This window comes from Sphaeramia orbicularis, chromosome 1 (assembly GCF_902148855.1).
Source record: "Sphaeramia orbicularis chromosome 1, fSphaOr1.1, whole genome shotgun sequence".
Lineage (NCBI taxonomy): Eukaryota > Metazoa > Chordata > Actinopteri > Kurtiformes > Apogonidae > Sphaeramia > Sphaeramia orbicularis.
Window position 1 is genome coordinate 58,142,077 of NC_043957.1, and position 18,679 is coordinate 58,160,755.

The 18,679-nt window shown below is 38.6% G+C and overlaps 1 pseudogene; it reads right to left on the reverse strand.

Annotated features, from left to right (window-relative positions):
* Positions 1-638: 638 nt before the first annotated feature.
* LOC115425430 (SEC14-like protein 1) overlaps positions 639-18,679 on the reverse strand; it is a 36,548-nt pseudogene continuing 18,507 nt past the window's right edge.

An 18,679-nucleotide genomic window follows, 5' to 3' on the forward strand; every position in this document is an offset into this window, starting at 1 on the left:
AATTTTTTCTCTTTGTAAATGTAAGTATTTTCATGTATTTACACTAAAACAAAGTATAATTTCGCCAATAAAAATGTGAACAACCTGAAATGTCTAAAAGAATAAGTGTAGTTTTAAGAATATTGCACCTGTTAAATGATCAACTGAAGCACGATATTGTTAAAATTACACTTATTTTTCTCAGTTTGTTCATGTTATTCACAATGTTAGAAAGGATAGTTTGTAGATGTAAACCTTTTCATAATGTAAATTTACTTTTTTGCTCTAAAACACAGAGAAAAGTTTGGAGTTGACATTATTTATATATTGTTATGTTATTATTTTACTGGTTCGGCCCACTTCACATCAAATTGAGCTGAATGTGGAACTGAACTGAAATGAGTTTGACACCCCTGAAGTAGGTAGTTAGGCCGCAGCCTCAGTGCAAACATCGGGTTATACACTGTGATAAAAAAAAACACCAAGGTATGACCACAGCATCCTTTTAGGCAGAGCTAACAAAAGCCAAAAAGCAAGAACAGATGCAAACAAGCATCTTTTTGCTGAATCAGAAATGTGACTGCCATGGAAGTGGGTGTTCAAATTAGCAGCCGAAAGCAACGATGGCAATGAGCTAGTGCTAAAGGAAAAGGGGCAAACACTGAGCCACTTACAAACTCTGCACATCACAGCAAGCCGTTCTTCACAGGAAGAAGACAGAGCAGGAGGAGGGGGAAGGGGAGGGGGGAGGAGAAGTGGGTTATGGGCGAATTGGACAGAAAAAGCTGAATTAAAAGTCTCAGAGGGACAGAAGCATCCACATTTCAAAAGTGGTTCCGGGGAATTCATGATGCTCTTACTCTGCAGTTTTAGCAACATTACCGATTTTACTCATTCAATATCAAATAAGTCATACGTGGTACTACGTGGTAGGTTGGAGAGAGGGAAAACTGAAAGAAGACCGGAGTGAAAATGAGCAGTCGTAAAGGGAGAATGATTCAAATCAAAATATTCTACTCATTTATAGTACAACACTTGAACTAAAATGGCAAAAATATGGACACATACAAAGAGATCACAAATGAAGCAGGACCACAGAAGTCTGTCACTGACACACACACTGTTACCAACCTGAAGTCCTCCGAACCCAGCACCTCTGTGTAATACATGACTTTACACTTGTGTGAGGACACCTGCAGGGTGGCCAGCACATCGTCCACTCGCGGCGGGGTTGCAGAGCAAGCAGGCATGTTGTGGAATTTCCACTGGAGGATGTAGAAGCCTGGCACCGGGTAATATGAGAGCCCTGAGGAGAGGATTTTGATTTATTTATTTATTTAGACAGGGACAATACACAGTATACATTAACCTTAAAAATAGGACCAATGGCCCTGTATCTTACCGGCCAAATTAAAAGCTTTGGGAAATGTATCCAGATGTCATTTATTATCACCCAGTTCTGTGTATTTATTCTATTACAGAAATAGTCCATGTTTTGGTCATATTCCAATCAGATCCGTAAAAAATTCACATTCCAACTTGATATCATTGATACTGATTTATTATATCAATCCACTTCCTATCTTATGATGGGAAAATTTTTCAAAGTCGCACCAAATCCAGAATCAGATCCGGATGGAAATAATTTCAATACCTTGTGTTGACATCATCACAGAAGCTGTATACCAAGTTTGAAGTCAATCAGAACTGGAGTTTTGGAGAAAAGACGATTGAAATGTTTTCCCCATAAGAGCCCATGTTAAATTTTGCATAAGTTCCCGGATCCAGAAGAAGATCCTGATCAGCATGTGGACATTATGTTTGGTCATCTCCCCATCAGGGCTGGACTGGAGACATTTACACATTTTTAAAATAAAAATAAAATTTTATTTTATTTTTTTTTTTTTAAATACAACTTGGTTAAATTATTTCAGTGTGTATATTAGTACTTTTTGAACATTTTGAGCACAATTTCAACAATACCACGATAATAATGATAACTGTGATAATTGTGGTCACAATAACCATGATATGAAATTTTCATATTGTTACATCCCTACATGACACTTTCCATTTAGAGCTGGTCTAAACCAGAATATTAAACCAATTCACAGACACGAACAGAATCCTCCACAAGCCAATACTTGGTGACAGTGAAAGGACAAACTTCCTTTGAACAGGCAGAACCTGAAGCAGACTCTTACTTCTTTCATTTGCTGTTGTACTTTTATTAAATGCAGTTCACTACATATAACTTTCTGTAATTTGTTTGAAAACTCTGAACTGTCCAAAAATGCCGTGAATGAGTCAAAGAATGGTACAGGTTGATCTGGAATGAGACCTCCTCTTTTGGGTGAAACCACAGGCCTGATGTTTGGTGCAGACTTTTGGACTTTTCAGTTTCATCTAAACCAAATTTGCAGATGTGAAACCTGCTCTGGACCAAGATGGGGATCACACAAGGTTGGCATGAAAGTGTCCTAAAAAACATAAGAAAATCTAAGTTTTTATGATTTTGAGTTTCAGTTTTTCCCCTAAACTTCAATATTTCCAGTTTAAAAATCGAAAATTAGCTCCCTGAAATAGAAACCATCACCAAATCTCATGTTCAGTGCTCACCTGAACACTCTCTCCCTCCTTGCAGGTGAGGGGAGACTCCACCATGCTGTAATCTTGACCCAGTGTCCACGACTTGTCGATGAGCTGAACATTGTTGCCTCCTGGTGAAGTGATGCCGTGGGCTCCCAGGGGGTCTTTACGTGGTGCTTGGGGGGCTCGCTTGGAGTGATAGATGTTGAAAACCACGTCACCTTTGCACACGTCAAAGTCCCAGGTGATAACAGAGGAGGCATCGATGATCTCGATCAGAAGCTGAGGAGAAGAGATGAAGACGTGAAAGTAAGCAAAAAGAAAAAAAAACAGTAAAAGGTAGAAACATTTAACATTTATTTTCCTTCTTTTCTTTTCTTATCTTTTCTTTGATACATGACCATAAAGAGAGCTTATTGGCTTTTAGCTTCCCACTCCTGAAAACTGGCATTCCTAATAAATGCTGTACAGCACTTGCATGTAGCTCAGGAAAACATAAGAAGCCACTTCCTGTTAACAGAACTGAACCTCACTGAACATGTGGAGGATGGGTGGTCAGGGTTCCTAAAGTAAAGCTGAGCAGTTTGTACTTTTGCCCCAGGAGTGACCAAAGGCCAAAGGTCAACAATAACCAAACACCAAATCACCAAACACCAATTTACTAAAATTTAGGTGAACAGATGTAAAACTCTGTTGTCCTTATTTTAATTAAAACAGTAGATGGTGGCAGATGAATTCATATTAGAAACAATACAAAGGCAGATTATTTCTCTTTACGTATGTAAATGTTGGTGCAGGTGGTTTTACTTTTCACTGTAGTTGTCATTTATACATTTTCAACGATCTGTTGTGAATGCAGCAGCAGGAAAGTGAAGATAATTTCCTATATATGATAATTTCATACAATCAAGTGAATGTTGGGTGTTGGTGGAGAGCATACCAAGAACCTGATAGCTGTAACTCCAAATCAGTGGGAGTCCACCACAAAGCTCTGGAAACACTTAATACTGTTATGATTTTAAGCACTTGTCTTTTTTTTTTTGCTTTTCTTTAAATGTTCTACATGACAATGTGGTCAGTAGTTTCTGAAGTAAATGTAAATTTAATTTACCCAAACAAAAAGGTCCCTTAATTTTTTCCACAACTATACTTCAACCCCAGTTAGATAAGAAAGGAACTTTCCTATCTTTGGCAGACAATGGGCTCGAAAATATTAAATCAAAAACATTGTGTTTAAAATCAAACACCAGACCACATCTACGTTCATCAAGTACCAAAAGTTGTTTATAATGTACAACCACTAGATGGCAGAGGTTTCACTAAAACTGACAGGAGCTGTACTGCACCACACTCTCTGCTGCCCTGCCCTACTTAACTCATTTCATTCATCAACACAGGTTTCATCTTTCCTCCTAATTTTGCTACCTCTAGGGTTTTCTGTCTCACCTCATGTGGAGCTCCTTTGAAGATGCTGGCGCTCTGGTAGATCGTTTCGGTCCACAGACGGACGTCTTCATTCTCGAGTTCCTCAGCCGTGCGGTACATGGACTTGGGAACCAGGCCGCCTTCTGGTACCTCACACTGCAGAAAACAGACCAAAAAAAGCATGCACATCATACACACAGATATTCAGATATGGAGCTCTGGGTCAGTAAAGGACATCTCAAAGTTGGTGGTTATATATCCCAGAATGTGCACTTTCAGACATTAATCATATGCTCAAATGGTAATGTACAGATTCAAACCGTCCTCAGGCACTCACCATACACTCTCCTCCGAGGAAGTCCGGGATGATTTCCTTGTCTATGTAATCTACCAGCCCTCCAGGGCCTTGGTAGTCATTGCCTGCATAAATCAGGAACTTCTTGCGGGTGTTTTCATCAATAAATGGACTTACCTAGGTGGAGGTAGATAAAGGTTAGAGACTGGTACTGCTGTCATAATCAAACCATTCATTTGAATGAGTGTTGCTTTAGTTAATACTTTAATTAGTTCATTTTATTTTTGTGTAGATTGCTATTTTCTGAAACAAAAATGACACCACCAGCACACACAAATGAATATGCTGATATTTTCACACCCTAATACAGTGTTTTTAACCTTGGGGTCGAGACCCACGTGGGATCGCCTAGAATTGAAATTTCTAGCAATTGATAAAAAAAAAATATTTAAAAAATGTACAAATAAAAAATCTATGGTGAGTTGACAGAGAAAATCCTAATCCATAACAGACATGCCAAACTGTGGTTGTGAAACTGAAGCACTGTGGTTCCGTTTATCTGTCAAATGTTCATTGTGGTCGGTTTCAGATGCTGCAGCTCTTTCATAATTCATAGTCTGAGTTATTGTTTGTTGAGTATTAATTGTCAGCCTTGTAAATCCAAGCTGGACTGACCAACAAAAATCCAATTTTCCCTTTGTGCAGTAATCTACACCTGGCTTTTCTGCCTCTGTCCTTAATAATATACATTATATAGACTAAACGTTCTCTAAAATTAACCGTTATTTTCAACATAATATAGCAAACTATTACATAATCAAAAACCAATTAATTTTAGCAAAAAAACAGTCTCCATTTTGAAATATCTGGGGCTGCCAAAAATTTGTGATGTTAAAATGGGGTTATGAGCCAAAAAAGGTTGGAAACCACTGCCCTAAAGTCTAAAACAAGGTTTTGCTTTTTCATTCTCTACACTAGTTTTACTGCCATACTATATGAAACAATGTCCTCCAATCATCATCTTCATACGCTGCTTGTCCCCGTACCTGCCACTGACTAGTTTATGGACATCTGTGTGTCTGCGGTCGGTATGCTGTTATTTCAGCTCATTTTTAACTTCTTCCATTTCCAGTTTGATTTGGATCAAGACCACCTCTTTTTGTGATGCTGTTAGCTACCTTTGTTTTAGTAGATGCAAGAAATTGACAGGTTTGAAATTCAAAAGGCACTGAGATGAATGTTGTTCTTTTCTCTGACGGCCAGGTGTTCATGTCCTGGATGGTTTATGGGAAATCTGTTGCTGTTGCTTGAATGTGCATTTACTAAACTCAAGCAGTATTAGGGGCTCTCTACAGGAGCATTCGTTATTAATATGGTCATGCTCTTTGTTTTGCTTCTCACCAGTGTCCAGAGAACAGGGAACACTCTGGGAGCTTAAGATAAGCAGCCGTCCCAGAGTCTCTGGGTAGTTCGCCTCCACGACCTCGATGATCCTCAGCAGTGCCTTAACTCCTGGTCGCCATAGGTGACGCATGTTCAGACCTTCCAGATCTACCAGACATGTCCAACAGCTACAGAGGAGACAGTCAGAGGATTAGCACTGATAAAAGCCCACAAACACACACTCACACAAAACACGGCTACAGCCTCTTTCTGACCACTTAGCACCTGTCATGCTGAAAGGATGCTTATGTGGTGAAGGCAATGCTTGCTAATTATGGACTCCCTTCTGACCCCCCCCTCCCCTTCATCTTCTCTCTTCCTCTATCTATTCTGGGGGAAAGTGCTGACGTGACTGCCATTCATAGTTCACATGCCTTCCTGCATGGCTTGCATCCCAGCCACCTCCTCTGGTTGGAGAGAGCTGACACTTTACAGATACCATCTCTGTGAGCTTGCGTTCTCTCTCTCCTCTGAATCAGTGCACACAGAAAAGATCCACTGCATTCCTCCTATTTGGCAGAGATACTCCACTGGACTTAATAATGGTGGGTGTATGGACACCTGTGTCCAGACTACCACTGCTGAACTGAACCCTAATGAGTCGCAGAACAGGAAGTGGTAAAAATACGCAGTTAAACATAAATCACGAAAGGAAAAGGAAAACAACCGACGTGCACTCTGTAAACTCCAGCTACTCACTGTTTGTTTTTCTTCAATTTTTCCGCTGTTTCCTGTCTCACTGAGATAATTTTTGTTATGATGTGGCACTATATAAACAAAATGTGATTGATTGATCTTCTACTGTAATGTTTAAACCACACTTACTTTACTGATATGTTTCTAACTTCACAAGCCTTTATAGGTTTCTACCACACCCTTGCACACACCTTTTTTGTTAAATCTTGTTCCTATGTTTCTGTATTTTTGTGTGAGGAAATAAAAACAAAGTTTTAGTGTTGTCAAACAAATAAAATTTTTAATCAGATTAATCACAGGGTTGCTGTAGATTAATTTGATTAATCACGATTAAATATTCATTTTAATCTATATAATTGTGTTTCATTTGCATGAGCAAACAGACTCAAGAAAGAAGGGAATATATATGAACTTAATGTGTTTATTAAACACCAACCGTTTCAACAAAACAACTTGAAACAACTGTTAGGTCTTGTTTTGTTTTTTTGTTTTTTGTCCTCATATTTCCATCCAGAGGGCCAACGTGCTGTTTACCGTCTTCCATCTTTATGGGTTGGTTCTGGCCTGTCACTACCAGATCAACTGTCCATTTGCGCATGTGCAACAGTAACTCTACTTGGACAAACTGCCGAAATGCGCAGCCAGACACATTCAGAGGGTTGTGTTAAAATTTTCAATCAGATTAATCATAATGATGGATTAATCTGTAATTGGTAATGCATTAATTTTGACAGCCCTAATAAAAATACATTTTTGTCACACCAAATTATCTGAGCTGCTGCCAGTTGATTTCTGAGCTTTAACCAATGGATAAAATGCATTAGCTGATCTGTCCTCAAGGTTTTTACCTGATGGGTCGGCCAAACACCTTGGTGTTCTCTTCACAGCGTCTCAGACCTTCCTCATTGATAGACAGCACCTTAAATGACAAACATGAACTCGGTGGTGTGCCGTGATTTCACCTTTCAAGCTTTTAGTGAACTAATGAAATGGTAAGATGATAAGATGGTTATTTTTAAGTACTGTACTGTAGACATCCTGGTATTAACACATTTGTCTGGTAATGCCTGTGTACATTCATTACCTAATCTGTAATCCAGTCGTTAAGTACCTGACCTATAAATGTAAAGAACTAGACTGATGGGGACACAGTTGCATACATGAATGTGGATTGAACTAAAACTTACATGTCTGAGGAGAGACTCTTCCCCAAGGGCACGGACCAGTCCTTTGGTGTCCATCTGGCCCAGCCTCAGGATGTACAAAGGGCGTCCATCTAAAGGAAAAATAAAGCAATATTTACAGGATCAATTGCAGTATTTACTGTACACTGTGTAATGGTACATAGAAAATAGAAAGAGCTGCACTGGTTATGCACTGTTGTGTAAGACAATAACTGAGTGGGTACAATGAAGAATGCTTTTATGTCTTCCCCATTCATTCCACACAAATACTTGCGCAAAGATATGAGTAAACTATTTGCACACTGATGTGGTGACATAAAAGCCAATGAAATATGATATGACAGCTAAGGAAAACAAACAAAATGTGTGTATACATGTATTTGAGTCATTATGTTAACAAGTTTTAATAAATGTGGGACATTTCAGCTGATCATCCGAACCTGATGGTTAAGACTTGGTTTTAGGGTTATAGTTAGGATTGGGCTCAGGGTACAGTGGTGCTAATGCACTGTCATTAAGAGTTGTGTGATATCTCACATATATTGCACTTTGCGCTACGTGGGATGTCGGGAATGACTACATCACCAGTATTGAGTACAAACTGTCACTTTTTTTTAAATGGATGGCATGAGAGTGTTGCTTTTCTTGCTATCTCCCACGACTCTGTGAGTACAGACAGTACAGAGCATATCAGAGAGGAAATGATTTGCTTATTTTCTTTTATTTTATGAGATTTTTCAACATTCATGAGCCATGTTTTCATTTAACTTTCATGTATATTTTCCTGCCATTTTGCTTACATTTCAACAATAAGCTTAATTCGTATTACAGTCTATTTGCTGTAATGTTACAGAAATCAGTTTATTTCTCCTCCACCTTTTCTGAGTCTTGTATGTTGTTTATGATAAGGATGACATACATGACAACTGCTAAAAACTGAGTGTTTTGTGACATCTTGTTAAGTTTTGACAGAAAATCTTTACCCACTTAAGACATATCAAAGAGATGTTCTCCGAAAAATAGAGACAAACAGGCATGCCAGTACCACGAGTTAGATGTGTAATCAAAGAGTGCTGACATAATGGTCTCCTGTTTAATTTACTCCCACAGTTGATTCCTTTGGGTCCTTTAGGTAAGACTGATATACATTGATGAGGTGTGTGTAACATAACCTTGTCAGAAACTAGAGAGCTGACGTTTGCTTCAAGTTAAGAGCACACAGAGAGTCTATGCCAAGTAGAGCCGACCGATATGGGATTTTTAGGGCTGATGCTGATACCGATACAAGGGGCTCAAAAAAGCCATATCCAAATATCAGCTGATATCCAATATTGGCCAATAACCGATATATATTGGCCGATATATGAAATAAGAACATTGATCTACACAGGATATAATAATCTTATATTAGATAATTGTGGACAGGTGGATTAACAGTTGCATAAATTTGTTTATCTCACACAGATAATTTACGACTTTCAAACGCTGTATAATAGTCTGATATTAGAGTAGTCTGTGACCTGTGGGGAACCAGGGTTGTAGATGTGGTAGTTTTTATGCTGGGGAGAGCAGACTTTTGAAAAAGATGTGAGTCTATATTTTATAAGTAGTGACATAAAAATTGTTTGGTAAATCATTCTTTAAAATGTAAGCAACACCTACCGTTAATGAGTCCAACTACAAAGCAAACTATGCAATCACAAAAATAATTAGTGTGTGTGTGTGTGTGAAGGTGTGTGTGTGTGTGATTTTCGGACAGGGGGTGGCGGAGCGGGGGGGATTAGCGGTGCATCCTAGTCAGAACGGGGGGGGTGTATCGGTCCGTGATTCTGTTATTGTGTGTGCGTGTGTGGGGTGGTGATAGCATGATTGTCCAAGCAGAAGTGAAAGTGAAACTGACAGGCTTTACTGTTCCTCTAACTCTCCAGGCAGCACACACAAACAGGAGCAGCGAACGACAGAATCTCCACAGCAAAAATTAATAAATCGGTTACATATTGGCGATTGATTAATCGGTGATAAGCTATAATCGGCCCGATTAATCAGCCGGCAGATCAGTCGGTTGGGCTCTAATGCCAAGTGGACTCATGCAGCATAGAAACATGAGTATGTGCCATGTTGATTTACCTCTGTCATGGTGGTGCCAGCCTCCGGGTAGTAGTTGAAGAACCTGTGGTGAGGTCCAGGTCTCCAGCAGGTAGTCCACTGGTGCTGCTTCTCCAAGTCAGCGACTGGCACAGAATTTCCCGCGCTTTGTCCATGTTGAAGTCCCGAGCACGTAAGAAGCGCAGGATGTGTCATCTTTAGGAATCTAGAGAGTGATAGGAAATTTTTAAGTGCAGTTACTTTATTTAATTCCAAGAAATGATAAATAAAAACTGTAGATCACCTTTCCCTTGTGCGTCTCCTGCAGCCATTTACGAAGTCTGATCAGACAGCTCTCCTGCAGGGGGGTGAGGTCGCCAAGATAACGTTTATATAGTCAGCATCCAGCTTGTCTGCATCATAGAAAAACATCAGCAATTAACAGAATTCAGGAACTAAAACGTGACGTAGAACACGTACATATATACTACAAATTTAAACACATTTACAACAAGCTGTCATTCAACTGACTGAATACTCATTTTTGCTTTGCCAGAAAGCGTACTGTCATAGTTATATAAACCATGTAAGAACTGTGGTTGGATCAAACCTTCAGGTGTTCCAGCCAGGATCTCAGTAAGACTGTCTGACTGAAGTGCAACGCTGTCCTGCTTGGCATCCTGCGAGGCGCTGTCCTTGGCATCGGCAGGAAGTGGGATAGAAACCGTAGGTGACACCAGAAGCTTGGGAAGAACAGGTGGGCTTGTAGAGACTGGTTGGTCTGGGGAGAGCCAAGGGAAGGGAGGAGGGAGTCCAGCGTGGCACGTGGATGATCCCTTCGTCTTCAAGCTCCTTCAGGTAAAACTCAATGATTTCCTTTCCCTGTGAGAGACATAAAGGAAGAAATTTGGTGTTTGAGCAGACGCATTAGGAAAACTAAGTTGTAATAAACTCATTTCAAATACAGAGAGCCCTAAAAAGAGAGATTAAGGAGAGGATTAGAGTGGAATTATGAATTATTAATTAGAACCTGGAGAGCTGACACTATGATAATTATAACCACTTATATACATTTCTTTGGAAAGCTCTCAGTACATGAAATAAAAAAATAAAAGAAATGCACTTAGCATTGCCCACATTCACCCTAAATAAAGACAGATGAGTCACTGCGTCCATACTAAAAGACCCCTGTCCACATGCATTGATTACACAAGCTTATTTATCCCATAAAAGTGTGAGACAGACTGACTCATTCGTCAAAAAAACAGCAAGCTTCACCACTCTTTTCACACAATACACTGATGCATTATTAATACAACACCTGTTATTCTGTAGCTATGCAGCTATTAAGAAATGATGATTTCTGAGCAACCAAAAAGAACATATGCAAAATGAATGCAAAATATTGTGTTGTGTTCAGTGAATGCAATGCTTCGGTGCAGCCAACCTTTTTGATACTGCTGGCGTACTGCTTCATCGCAATCTTTTCTACTGTGCTCTCAAAACCGAAGAACGACTTGATATCCAGGCTGGCGGTCTGCTCAAAGCAAGTCCACTCCTCATTCTCAGGGTGAACCTGTGAATACATTGGAAAATACTGTATATACTGTATACACACACAGAAATCAGATGACCTAGTTACTATGGTAACCAAACTCAGTTTCACTTGATAATGACACACACAGACTGTGTACAACGTTAGCAGTGTGTCAGTCTGTCCATGTCACATGTTTCACGTGAACACTTACAGCTATAACTGACTCAATATACAGCAGGTCACTTTATACAGTATATTATTATATTTTGAAAAAAGTCATGAGTTAAAAGCCTTCTAAAATCAATGTACTGGTTGCGTCACTACCCTTGACTACCCAAGTATTTCAGTTTTAAACGGGTCCATTAGCTCAGTCTGAGCTGTCCATTCAAGTTACTGTTAGCACAGTTTGCTAAATGACACAATAACAATTTCTGTGGTGCCTGAGAACTAAATTTAGCACAGTTGGAGGTTAACACAACATGCTTGACCTCATTAACTCAGAGAACATCCATTCATGAACAGGCAGATCTGAAGTCAGAGTTAAGACTACGGTGCACAGAAGCTGGATGTCAAAAACCAGGGCAGGCATGCTGGTTTGGGATAAGTATTTGAGGGCATGAGCCATACTCAGAGGGGACTGAATAATTCACAGAGAGATGAGCTGAGATAGCAAGCATCACACTCAGTGCTGGTCTACACATGGTTTCTCTGCAGGAAAGCAGGAGAGAGATTAGAGGCGCACACATTAACATGGGTGTGCTGGCAGCAGCTTAACACTCAGCTGCTAAATGATGTGTTTGATCATTTGCCCGTGTAGATTTGCGTTTCTCTTGAAATCCCTGGGTTTAATATGACACAAAAAGAGTCAGAGTTTGAGTTCTTCTCCAAGCTGCTGGTACAAAAAAATGTACCTATTCATGTGTTGCAACTAATGCCTCAGTCACAAATGTCATTACGAACAGCTACGAACACCGTGCGAACAATTTAAGGACAACTTTGTACAACCTTCTCAAGGCAGCCTTATAAGAATGGAGAGTTCGTAAACTGTTCCTACGTTTGTAGACAGGTGTGTGATCTTGATTTTCTACGAACACACTATGAAATCCCCTTTTGTAGGGCGCCCTAACAAATGCCTTAGGAACAACCTAAGAACAACGCATATGTTTGTGGACATTTTAACGTTCAGTTCTCTCTATTATTTTTGTGTATCTTTGTTTAAATTATACCTTCTACCATTCAAATTTCTTTATTTGGTGTCTTATTATGACGCCTAATTTTTATTATGTTTAAAAGTGCAGGTCAGTGATTTCCCCGCATATTTATACAGCAGTGTGATTTGTGATCTAATATGACCGTTTTGACTAATTTTGACTGATTCTTACAAACCCATCATTTGTAAGAATCTTTGTGACCGAGGCCTTAGATAACAGCCTGAACTTGTACAATACTGACCGAATAGCAGCAGGTCTCATGGATGATGACCCGGTTAGAGAAGGTTTCATTGTGAGACTCGATGTGCAATGTCCTCCTTTCGGTTTAATGTGTTTTTCTGGATAAAGTAGACATAGTCCACGCCTGCAATCTGTGAACCAGACAAACAGCTCGTTACAAAACTATGTTGCCATAGCCACATCACATAACGACTGTTAAGCAATAAGGTGATGGTTTGACTTGTACATACCCTTTTGAGAAGGCGTGGGGCATCCATATCCAGGGCACAGCGGCGCTCTATCCTGTGGGTGCTACCATCTTCACTGGTCTCCTCATCCACTACGTCACTTGCCACAAACATGGGGATAAGGTGGCAAGTAGGAAACCGGCGCTCGTACGCCTGAATGAGAGAAAAAAAATAGAAATGTAACTTAACAGTGTTTCCTTTTAAACTGGAGAAATATTATTAGGTTTCAGCTTATATTTTGGTGAATTAGTTTAAGTCATTTATCCACCGTTGTCTCTTGTATGAAAATCAGAGGGAAGATGACAAAACTACCCTCATCACTGCATACACACTTGTATGTTCTGTCATGCACTGGTAACTTTGGTGGTGGTAAGGATGGGTATTGGTCAAATGGTTTGATACTGGTACTATGACTGATGACTTAGCTTGAAAACCAGGTCCTAAACAACACTTTTACCAATTTTCCATCCTAACAAAAAGCAAATTCTGATACATTTATAGAGCAAGTATTAACATAACTGTTTTTGTTCTTTATTAAATAGCGGTACATGAGGTGACTTCATGTGAGGGTTTTTTTTGTCTTCAGTCTCAGATAAAGCAAAATTAACTTTTACTGTCAGGAATGCAGCAGTTCATTATTTTTAACTGACAAAGCCATGTTTTGTTAATACGTCATTACACATTCAGTTTAAAGAGTGCCTCTGAGATCTAACTAGATGCTAATTTGACTTGACTGAAAGTTTCAGGTTTACAGATTTTTTTTCAAATTACCACACAGGTACTTTGGACATTGTACTGCCATCTATATAAATCTCATTAGAAAAAAATTCACGTGTTCTTGCAAAGAAAGACTAAAGAATCTGAATAGGAGGGCAAAGAATGGCCCAAAGCTGAGAACAAGTACGAGGCCAAATAAAAGCTCCTTCAAATTTGAATCAAGTTTGCACTGCCCCAAACCCCTCTCTCCCCCTCTTACTCTCTTTTTTGTTTCTCTTTTTAGTCTCTCTGGTTTAGACCAGCTCTAAATGTAAAGTGTCAAGAGATAACATTTGTAATGATGTGGCACTTGATGATTGATGGTAATCCACAACAGAGAATGGTACAACCCGACTACAGCACTTTAGAACAAAAACGAACAAACAAAAAAAAACACTAGCCCCTGTGCCCAAAGACAGCACTGCTTCTACAAACTGTTCCATAACTGCAAATCCCTGCAAACATAGCTTTTGTACACACAGTTATGCAATTGGTCCTTGGCTGGTACAAAGCAATTACCACAGTATCACTTCTTCTTTTTTTAATATCAAAATCATGTTTCTTCATCTCTGGAAATACTTTCATGGTTACATAACGGAATGTCTTAACATTAGACTAGACCATCATTCAAAAGCAAGCAGCCTAATGTTTATGATAAGTGTGGCAGAGTTAAAAGTTGGTGGAACAAATGGTTTTAATTTATGTGCCAGTCAGAAAATGGATGCTGTGAAGATTAGAAAAGTGTGTGTAAACTGACCAGAAAGATACACACTGCTGCAGTGCATGTAGAAGTATGATCCCACTATGTCTACCATTTCAACGTAGGAAAGACTGAAAAAAGCAATACAATATCCTTAAAATAAGCACTAAGGTTTAGTTCAAGAGTTCTGAGCTCCTCAGAAAACCACAACGTCCACACTACTGTGACAAAACCACAGCTTACAATTGAACACCCACTCAGAGATACATGTTTTATCCAAAGCTACATACAACTGCCATGTATGTCTCATATATTCTAACTGACCACGTAAATAATGACTGGTGTGGCCATTGCGCACAGGAGTTAATATGGACCGCTTATTATGTTTGTGGTTTGTGTGTGACTAGGGGGTCAGTAGGGTTCAGCGGCTCCTGGTGTACCGCTGCTGGGGCCACTGATCCACTCAGCTGCTCACCGTCCCTGACTGAGTGAATGCTGAGCTCTGTTTTTCAGCTCTGATGCTCTGGAACTCTGGGCGCAGGCTTTGTACTGTGGTCAGCACAACACCGCTGACTGTAAACATCAGTTTCACAGGTCAAAAACAACCATACATCAATAACTAACCCAAGCAGAAAATGTTACATGACGTTAAAAAAAAAAAACACCATTTTTACTCGAACAATACACTTAAACACAATGCACAGGGTTTGACTGTACATGTTCAGTTCATTAAGAGCCTCACACTGCTTTATAAAAAACACACACAGAACCAAACATGTACCTGAACATGGACTTTACAAGCTGAAAATAGATCAGCTCAGTTCATGCTAGGAAGGAGAGGTCAAGGCACCAGGTTATTATTAGGGCTGTGTATTGGCAAAAATCTGGCGATACGATGCAAATCACATATATACCTATCACGTATAACATATCACGATATATCACGAGATATCATAATACTGTTAAAAAGGCCATTTTTTATTATAGTTTTGTTTCTTTTTTAAAAGATTATTTCCTGGAAGAATTTAATTACAACAGAAATATGCACAAATACTAAACACATTTTTATTTGATCAGAACAGGATCTAATGTTATATCACAAAATGTTCCTGTGTTCAAACTGAAATTATGTTTTACAGACATTACAGTTTAAGATCTTGTTCGAATGTTCATATTCTATTAGTTCAGAACTAACATCAGAACATTATTTTTGTGCAATCCCAACAAAGGAACTACTGTTATTTAATAAGAGTGCTAAATAATAATAAATAAAATATAAACAAAAAAGAAAAAACAAAAATGAACCTCCACAATATCTGCATTTGAATAAATACCTAAAACATCAATACAGTACTTTTTAATATCGATACAGTATTGTGAAATGAAATATCGCGATATATTGCAGAACCGATATTTCTTACACCCCTAGTTATTATTCAAAAGGGAATGCACTGGTACTGCTGGGCTACACTGACTTTAGATCAGCTGGACATCTGACCACACGGACATCAGCCAGTTTACATCTCACCATCAAATAAAAGATTTGCCAGCATTTTAGCAGCTGTTGCTTTCATAAATCTCTATGTAAGAAAAACCCTGACACTAGTATTATTGCATCCACAAAACCCATCATTGTCACTTCCCCTGCAGTGAAAAGACAAAAATGGTGCAAATTCTTGAATGTGCTGTTATAGAATGTTAATTCATCCATGGATTAGAACTTAGCCAATAATGAATAAAATGTTATCTGTATGAAAAAATGTTGCTTAGTACCAGTAAGCTATACACTTGACTCTTAAGCACTATTAATGACAACCGTACTTATTACATACAGAGAATTTAGTTTGGTCCAATATGCAAACTGATTCTCTCCTCAAGTGAAGTAAACAGCTAAATCAGCAGCTTCAGAAAAAGCACTCAGGCACACCTGGTAACACCCTGCCTTGTGGCAGGCAGTGACGACACACCAAACAGACAATATAAACCAGTAGTTCCCAACCTTTTTTGGCTTGTGACCCCATTTTAACATCACAACTTTCTGGCAACCCCAGTAATTCAAAACTGAGACTTTTTTTACTGAAATTAATTTGTTTTTGATCATGTAATAGTTTGCTATACTATGTTGCAAATAAATGTTAATTTTAGATGACATTTAGTCTATATAATGCATATTATTGTGGATGGAGGCAGAAAAACCAGGTGTACATTACTGCACAAAGTGAGAATTCTATTTTCCTTGGTCAGGATATGTACAGTCAGTCCAGCTTTTATTTACAAGGCTGACAATTAATACTGAGCAAACATAACTCAAACTATGAATTATGAAAGAGCCGCAGCATCTGAAACCGACCACAATGATAATTTGACAGATAAACAGAACCACAGTGCTTCAGTGTCAGACTCAGAGTTTGTCATGTCTTTTATGTATTGTGATTGTCTCTGTCAACTCACCATAATTTTTAATAGTACGTTTTTATTTTTATCAATTACTAGAAATTTCAGGCGACCCCATTTGAATTCCTGGCAACCCCACGTGGGGTCCTGACCCCAAGGCTGAAAAACACGATATAAACCAACATGATTTACACTTTTCCCTAAATTCTTCCTGAATGAGTTTATGGATTTATACGATTACATATTTAAAAATTAAATAAAACAAAGCCAGTTCAGTTTCCAAACAGGCTTAAACAATATGCGCGTGAAAGAAAGTTTACAAGAAGCCATCCTCTAGTGTTCATGGAGACGGGGACACACCTCAAATTGCCAAGCAGTGAGTAATAGTTCCTGGAATTTGTATGGAGAATTAATTACTGTATGTTTTCAAGGGACACATAAGGAAAAATATGAAAACAATACAAGGTTACTTAATACCTTCCTGAACACACAAATAAGTTTTCCCCCCCTTGTGCACAATAAGGGTAAGGATGTGTGTATGGAAAATGAGATTCCTACGCTCAGAAAAGGGAGATGCAGGAAATTCATGAGTTCCGAGAGGACATTTAATAGACTCCAAGGCTAACTAATGTAAATGCATATGTATAAAATAGAACAAGAGAAGAAAACAAGGGTGTTGGCTGACTAGAAAACTAACAAGGTACAAGCATTTTCATAGGATATTCTGAGTTTGTTGGGGGAGCTTAGAGCCAAAAAGCCTGAGCTTTAAGGATTAACAGAATGTGTAAGAACAAACATTGCAAGTGAAACTAATTTTGAAGTTGTAAAGAGCGCGTTGAGGAGCATGGCAAAGAAAACAGAAGTGGCGCAAGTCCACCAGTTTTTAGTACCATAACATGATTCTGCATGGAAATTAAGAAACCCACCCTCACCCGAAGGCCAAACTACTGTAACACAGCAACAGTTCTGATGCAGTGTTTCAGTTAAGCTATTTACAAGAGCTGAAGAGTGCTGCAGCACACATGAACCAACTTGATAGTTAATATTCTGGTCTATCAGGTTTTATACAGTATTAACATAGTATCATATATGCAAAATGATTAAAGCACTTCTCACTGGTTAGACAGGCCCTTTCTGCTACAGACACTGAATGCCAAAGGATGAAAGGCATGCTACTCTGTTTCCCAGGTGTAACTGAAAGTTACATGATGTTCAGTCCAATGCAGGTAATGCTCTGGGACCAACAACTTGACTTTTGATTTCCTCAGTAGCAGCATTTCTTGAGCTTATAAAATGGATGTGTCATAAAAATCACAGCCATGTAGAAGTCTGCTATTTCTGTGGGCAAAGGGAAGCAGACTGAACAGATGTTGTTTTAAGACTAAGATACTGGATGAGAACAATTTACAGATGATACATATGAAACATATGCTATTCAAAACAATGAAATTCTGCAGCACTCATGGGATATGTAGGGATGTAACCATTACCGGTATAATGATAAACCACGGTAAAATTGCCAATGGTATGAGCGTTTAAATTCTAATTATCATGATAACCATCTTTGATTACTGCACTTTTCCGGAGAAAACACCGATGTAAAGATATGCTTTATGGCAAATATTGAGTATAGTTTTAATTTATTCCAATTTGAATTTTATATACCTAATATTTGGAACCAATATTCACTTTTAAAGTCTTTGAAAAGGTTCGTTAAGCATCTTTGTGTTATTTATGCAATAAATGATATACATTTTTCAAATTGGATTTTATATTTTTTGGTGTTTTTTGGCCTTTTATGTTTTTATAGTAAGTTAAAGTGAAAAAAATAATAGGCAGATGAGATAGATGAAGTTGTGCTGAAAAAAAGATACCAAACATGGGTATAGTAAACATTTGTTTATATAATATAAAGGCA